Source organism: Lissotriton vulgaris, chromosome 7, assembly GCF_964263255.1.
Source record: "Lissotriton vulgaris chromosome 7, aLisVul1.2, whole genome shotgun sequence".
In the NCBI taxonomy this organism is placed as follows: domain Eukaryota; kingdom Metazoa; phylum Chordata; class Amphibia; order Caudata; family Salamandridae; genus Lissotriton; species Lissotriton vulgaris.
This window is the reverse complement of record NC_141695.1, coordinates 1,296,060,447-1,296,067,367: the sequence shown is the minus strand read 5'-3', so window position 1 is coordinate 1,296,067,367 and position 6,921 is coordinate 1,296,060,447. Positions and strand designations below refer to the sequence as shown.

General features: G+C 49.3%; 1 pseudogene; it reads left to right on the top strand.

The window, feature by feature from the left end:
• The first annotated feature begins 4,458 nt into the window (after positions 1-4,458).
• LOC147703528 (uncharacterized) lies at positions 4,459-6,514 on the top strand (annotated as a pseudogene).
• The last annotated feature ends 407 nt before the right edge of the window (positions 6,515-6,921 follow it).

Here is a 6,921-nt window from a genome sequence, read left to right as displayed (position 1 = left end):
ACAGTCGCCCTTCCATTTTTTTTGCTTTTTTCCTATCCAACCTACCCTCCTTGCTGTTTTGATTTCATCAGCTAACCTCTGTTCACCCCCCTGTGCTAGCCTCATGTTGTTTGAGAGCCAATATAATGCCTTACTTCTGAGTGATGAGGCTGACTCATTTTGGTCCGGTGATAGGGTAGGTGTATTGGCCAGCACTAGCACTAACGGTGCTGCTTCTACTACAAATTGTGTCTGATTTTCATCAAAACTAGTGGGCACTGTAGCTTGTGTTGGATCAGTTTGCTGGACAGTTGGTGTTTCTAGTGGCAGGTTGTTAGTGTTTTGACTAAAAGTTTGTGGATCTTCTGCAGGAATTGCCCCTGGAGGAGCAACATCTGATGTTACCCTGGGTCCACTATCATTCCCAGAGGGATCATTGTCTTTGTTGGCATTACTTAAGACATTGCCTATTGCATCTACTAAAACATTTTGAGTACTTCCAAGTTTCTTTATCTCCGCAGAGAGTTTATCAATCTTGCTGATAAGTGGCTTAACAATTGTCTGTATTTTTATTTCTAGCAGCTCCGCTATTTTTAACATTAAGTCCTCGTCCAAGAAATCCCTCAAGTTATTCACCTCCTTAGTCTGGCAAATATTTTTGTCCTTAGGTGGTGATGTGGTCTTATTTTTTCCAGAGCGTGCCCCCCCGCGTTTACTTTGCAATCTACGGCTGGCTCTAACTGCCCTTGAGGACTGCTTGGCCGGTGGATCATCCTCCGCATCTTCTTTGTCGTTATTTTCTTCATCATCAATGACTAGCTGTGCGTCTAAATCAGTTACCGCAAGTTGTTCCGTGTCCCCCACATTCACTGGGCTAACATCAATGTTGACAGAGGCAGGGGATGCTGGCGCGTGTAAATCGTTGTTGGAGTCTAGCAACAGCGAGTCATTGGTTTGCGAGGAGGTGACAGGGCTCATAGGAGGGAGAATAGGGGATTGGGATAGACCTAATGATTGCCTGCGTTCGCTGTTTATTTTGCTGACCACTTGGACAAGGTAATTTTCCATAGTGTTCTTTGGTATTTCAGGTGCCGTGTGTGGATTTTTTTTGCGCATAGTTTTGCAAGGTGTATAAAAGTCTTATACCCACTGTTCAAGTAATTAACAAGATGTCACTCCTGTAAATTAAAACAAAAAGTCTTACTTCAAACTTGTGCAAGTATCTGGCAGGCTCCTTTCCACATTCGTCAGTGTAGTGGCGTATCACGTGGGCCCCCTTCCTAACCCAGGCTCCTGGGCGATTCGATAGAAGCTGTATGGCCTGCTTACCGACCCCCGTCTGGATAGCCTGGCGCAATGAAGACGGCAACCAGCGCCTGGAACACCAACCGTTTACTGTAATCACTGGCGAATATTAGTTCCTGGTGCACAAGGATGTGAAATTAGAGGGGTGGCCTAGCCTGGCCGACTTGTGCCGATGAGGGCCGTAGAGGGCCCGCCCTTTGCCCGGGCTTCGCTCCGGGCATCCCGCTCGCGTCCCGCGGAGCTGGTCCTGCAGTGCTTTATTGCGCCTCCCTGGCGCCCTCGCGTTGTCACAAACGCGCGCCGCCGCGTAGGCTGCCGGGATTCGTAGTCCCGGAGCGGCGGCGCGACCAAACTGCTGGGAGGGTGACTCTTGGCGGTGGCGGCGTGGACCGTGTCCGTCTGGCAAGCTGCGGCGTTAGGCAGGTAAGTTTCTGCGTGTCCCCCTGCTCCGCCGGTCCTGCAGTGCTTTATTGCGCCTCCCTGGCGCCCTCGCGTTGTCACAAACGTGCGCCGCCGCGTAGGCTGCCGGGATTCGTAGTCCCGGAGCGGCGGCGCGACCAAACTGCTGGGAGGGTGACTCTTGGCGGTGGCGGCGTGGACCGTGTCCGTCTGGCAAGCTGCGGCGTTAGGCAGGTAAGTTTCTGTTTTGTTTTTCCGTTTTGTCAATTATGTGTGTGCAATGTGTGTGACTTGCACTTCAGTTTTGTGTTTGTTTGATGATCAACATGTCTTGGGTGTGTTTGTGTTGACTGTGTGGCCCTGTTGCTCCTCATTGGCATTGTGTTTGTGTTTGTCATGCATTGCAGGCACATGGTGCCTTTTATCCTCCTGGCATGGTGTGTGTGGTGCACTGCCATCACCTATGTGTGCCACTTGTGCCTGGCCATTGAAGGTCTGCACTCCCTCTATTTGTGTAGGGTACAACACTTACATGTCTACTACTGACATGCTAGTCAGTTGACTTGGATGTCAGCTATCCCCTTGGTTTACATGTGTATGTGCCTCCACATCACTTGTTTGTGGGACTGTGCCATGTGGTGCACTTCTTGGGCCTGGAGTGTTGTTCCACTCTGGACATTGCCCAAATGGTTTAGGTGTGATGTTCTTGTGCTATTTGTCAGTGAGGATTGTTCATGTGCACTTCAACTGTGTGTGCTGCCCAGTGATCTGGTGAAGATGGTTGTGCTCTTGTATCCCAGAGTGGTGCATCCTCTTGTTGTGTTGGATGTATGTGTGTAGGATGTGGTATTGCTTCACTTCCTGTGTGTGCTGTTGTATTTGTGCTGTACTGATTTGTGGTATGTGTGTGTTGCGGTTGTATCAGTCATGTCTGTGTGTGGCTGTTGTGCTTGGTTTGCACAGACTGCTTGTTGTGCATACAGTGGTGTGTGTATGTGGCCTTGGCATTGACTGATGTTCATCCCCTGATGCCCTGTGGTGTTCGTTGATTTTTGCTTTCATGTGCATGTGTGGTTGGTTTGATGTGGCAGTGTGGTTCTGTGCAGGTGCCCTTCTTGTGTGAATTTTGGTATGGTGTGTGTGTTTTGTTCTTGAGTGATGATGTTGTGCACTCATGTTGTGTTTGTGCTCCCATTGCCCTTCCACAGTTTGGCTGACCGGATATGTCTGTTTCTGATGTGGTTCTGTGTGTGTTCCTGTGGTGTTTGTGTGTTGTTTTGGGGCAGGCATCTGTTCAGGATTCCCTGTGTGTGTGTTCTGTTTGTTGCTACACCCAGGGTATGTGTTTGTTTGTGTGTATTTGTGATGGGAGGTGTTGGCAGCCTGCAGTGTGATTGGCACTGGTTTTGTGTGTTCCTTGTCAGCCACTCCTGCAGTGGCTGTCTCCCTGGTTGTTTGGTGTGTGTTGCAGGGTGTGTATTGTGCTTGCTTGTTGCAATGTTTGTTGCTTGTTGGTGTGCATGGGGGTGCACAGGATGGGAACCTAGATTGTGACTTGATGGGGTGTGTTGCTGTGTGGTTGGGGGTGGTGTGTCCCAGTGGTCTTTGTGCCCTGCCCATGCCTTGGAGTGGCCCTGCCTTCTGCATCGTGCGCATGTGTGGACCGCAGCGGTGACGTGAGCTGGAACGGAAGGTTGCTGCTAGTTGGCGGTCGATGTGTGTCCCGGATGCAGAGTGGTGACTTGGTGGCAGGTGGGTCATGTGTGGGTGCCCTTGTGGATGTGTTGTGACCCCCAGTAGGGTGTCTGTAGTGGAATTGGACCCTGTGTCTGCCTGTGTGTTGTGTGTTGTTTTTGTGTAGTTGCGTACCTGCGGCGTCGTCCGCGGTGGCACATTTGATGATAGTGCTGTAGCAGGTAAATCACCGGCTGCATATGTAGAGCTGGGTCCATGGTGTTCATGACCGGGTCTCTGCTATCGCGCTCCTCTGTCAAGTTTCCGCCATGTCAGGTTGGGCGGCGTCTCCGCTGCGGTGCATCTGCTTGTTTGGGCCATCCTAATTTGTTGAGTGTGGCAGACGTCCTTCCACACGGCGGTGAGTCTCCATTGGCTCCTACCACCGTGGTGGCGGGCACACTTTGATGGCGGTGGGCGTCGCTCCGCGGCGGACGGGAAATGACCCATGTTTTACTATACTAATGTGGGGGAGGTGAGTACCGCTGCTCGTGGGCGGGAAAAGGCATTTCCCTCCCCGCCAGCACCACGGTGGTGCCACCGCCAGACATCCTAATGGGCCCCTTAGTGTATACTTTTCAAAAATGTATAGGTTGGCAAGGTTTCCCGAGGTGCCAGAAGAGCGAGGATTCAAAATCCATAGCTAGGCAAAAAAAGGGCCAGTTCTCCAGTATTACATCTTTCATAGATTCACATGCTTGTATATTCCCCGTCGTCGTCATGGTGGGAGTCTCACGGTAACAGAATGACCAAAGCAGTATCATAGAGAAGAAAACTGCATAGAAAAGCCCATAGGGACTGAAGTATTTGGTAACCAGACCTCCTTATTGTTTGGTCCAAAAGTTAGCCAATCAGCATTGCTGCCCTGCCCTCACACTCCCCAGCAGAAGCTTCCTGCCTCAGATTTCCAACCGCCTTCGTGTGAGAAAGGAGTCTCCCTGAGCTCTGCTCAGTTTGCTGTTCCTGAGTGAACTATTGACCTTTTACTTCTACTGTCTTTTCATCTGGATTAAGGTATTGTGTGTACCTATTTTCTTCATAATGGCTGAAAGCTCTAAAAAGAGGCTTTTCAGGCCTTGCAGATCCTGTGGAAAGGCCAGGCTTTTCTCTGAAGATCCTTACAAGGACTGCCTATATTGTCTTCATCCTAAGCATGTGGCAAAGGATTGTAAATATTGTAGAACCTTCTCTGCTAAAAGTCTGAGAGACAGAGAGGCTCGTTTGCTGTTGTGGCTTCAAAAGAAGAAGGCCGCATCAGACTCTGATTCTGGGGAGGAATCTTCTAACCTGACACCTAAAAAGAGAAAGGCCTCTCATTCTGAGGAAAAAGTGGAGCCTAAAAAGATTAAACCTAGGGAGAAAGCAGCGTCATCTCTCCCTTACTCGTCTCAAGAAGCTGTCAGGTCAGAAAGGAACAGGGTCTGCTCCGTCGACCAGTTCCCTGGTTTCTGCTGCAAAATCTGTGGAAAAATCTTCAGCTCCGTCGAAGACTTCGCCGTTGACGACGACTGTTTCGACGACGACGGCTCCGTCGACAGGATTTAAAGCAGCGTCGACGGCGACAACGTCGACGACAACAACGTCGACAAGTATGACCATCCGGTCGACGAAGAGACCGTCGACGACGACGTCGTTGTCGATGAAAGGCTCGACGACGAAGACGTCGACGGAGACCCCGTCGACGGTGGTCCCGTCGACGATGGCTTTGGTGACGGCGGCTCCGTCGACGATGACTATGTCGTCGACGACACCGTCAACGAAGATTATACTTTCAATGGCAAAGGCATTTAAATCACCACAGTCGAAGACTATGATTTCTATTCGATCATTTCAGTCGTCGAGGGGTTCGGCGACTATAAGCAAATCTGCAGAATTCACGTCGTGGACGCAGATTTCACCTTTACCTCCATCTTCTTTATTGGAGCAGGATTCAGATGGAGAGGAGTCATCAGGTGCTGCCTACAGCCCCTCACAACTCAAAATAAAGAGCCAGGACACAGACGAGGAAGAGGCCTTTTCCTTCAAAGAGAGAGCTCAATCTTCAAGATATGAGTCTTTCCAGGAAACATGTAATTATAATGAAGATGACGAGCAACAAGAGGAATCGCGAGAGGAAGAGCGAGAGGAGTCAGTCTCCATACCTGTGTCTCTTGTCTCTGACCTCAGGTTCATGATAAACGATTATTATCGCCGTTTTCCGGAGGCGAATGCTCCTCCGTCATCTACGCCGGTGGCTTCATCGCAACCTCCAAAGACCCAATCTTCTTCTCAGGAGCAAGTTGTGAGATCACCGCCAGTGATAACAATCTGGGATGACCTAACGGATTCCGATGAGGATGATCAGCCTGAGGAAGGTGAGCTTGTACATGATGCTACGGGGCAGGAATGGAATGAGTACATTTTGCCGTCTACCCCGTCACCTACTCTGCTGCCGACCACTTCTCCTCCTCAAGACATTGGAGGGTTCCATGACATTATGGAGAAGGCAGCTAAGAGATTTAATTTGGATATGGAAGTTAAAGAAACAGAATGTTTCTTGTATGATTTCAAAGATGACGCCAGGAAATCGGCTCGCTCAATCCCGATTATCCCTCATGTTTGGGAAGAGGGCCTAAAAATTTTAAAGACACCGGCTTCCATAGCGGTTTCGGTTCCAAGAATCGAAAAAAAGTATAGAGCGCCAGAGTCTGCTGCAGCCTGTCTAATAGGACACCCGAGAACAGAGTCGGTAGTGACGCAGGCGGCACAGAGGAATTCTAAGAACCCGGTTGCTACTTCTTTGGTGCCTCCAGACAAAGAAGGACGGAGGATGGATGGGGCCGGGAAGAGGTTTGCGGTCATGGCAGCCTCTACGATTAAAGCAGCCAATGCTATGGCCCTTATTAGCCGCTTTAACAGACAAATGTGGTCGGATCTGGCACCCATTCTGTCTGCACTAACGGAGGATAGGAAAGAAGAGGCAGCGGCTATCCTCAAAGACGGGGCAAAGTCAGCTGCTGAATCAATCGACATTGCCATGGACGTTTCCTCTATGGCTTTCAGACAGATGGCTGGAGCAGTTTCGCTTCGAAGACAGGGTTGGCTTAAAGCAACATAATTTCGTCCGGAGGTGCAGGCGAAAATTGTAGACATCAGAAAAAAGATTGGGTTCCCTGACCATCTGGACAATTGAATGCGAAAAGGCTGTGTTAATACTAACAGCAGTGGTCTGGCCTAAAGGGAAACAGTACTCAATTCCATATCCCAGAAATCAAATATACATACTAGGTAGAGTGTAAGGCTAATTTTACAACATAGAACTTGAAGACGCACTTGGATATAATAAGCAGACGTTTTCTATAAGGTTAAAAATTGATCGCAAATCATTTATTATTTTCCTCCCAACTGGGTTACAGTCTAAAATAATATCACACATTCAAAATTAAAAACCATTACGTGATTATACAGTGGACTAAAACAAGTCAAAGTTAAAAAGACAGTCGACGCAGCGTTTCGGTGCTTTTT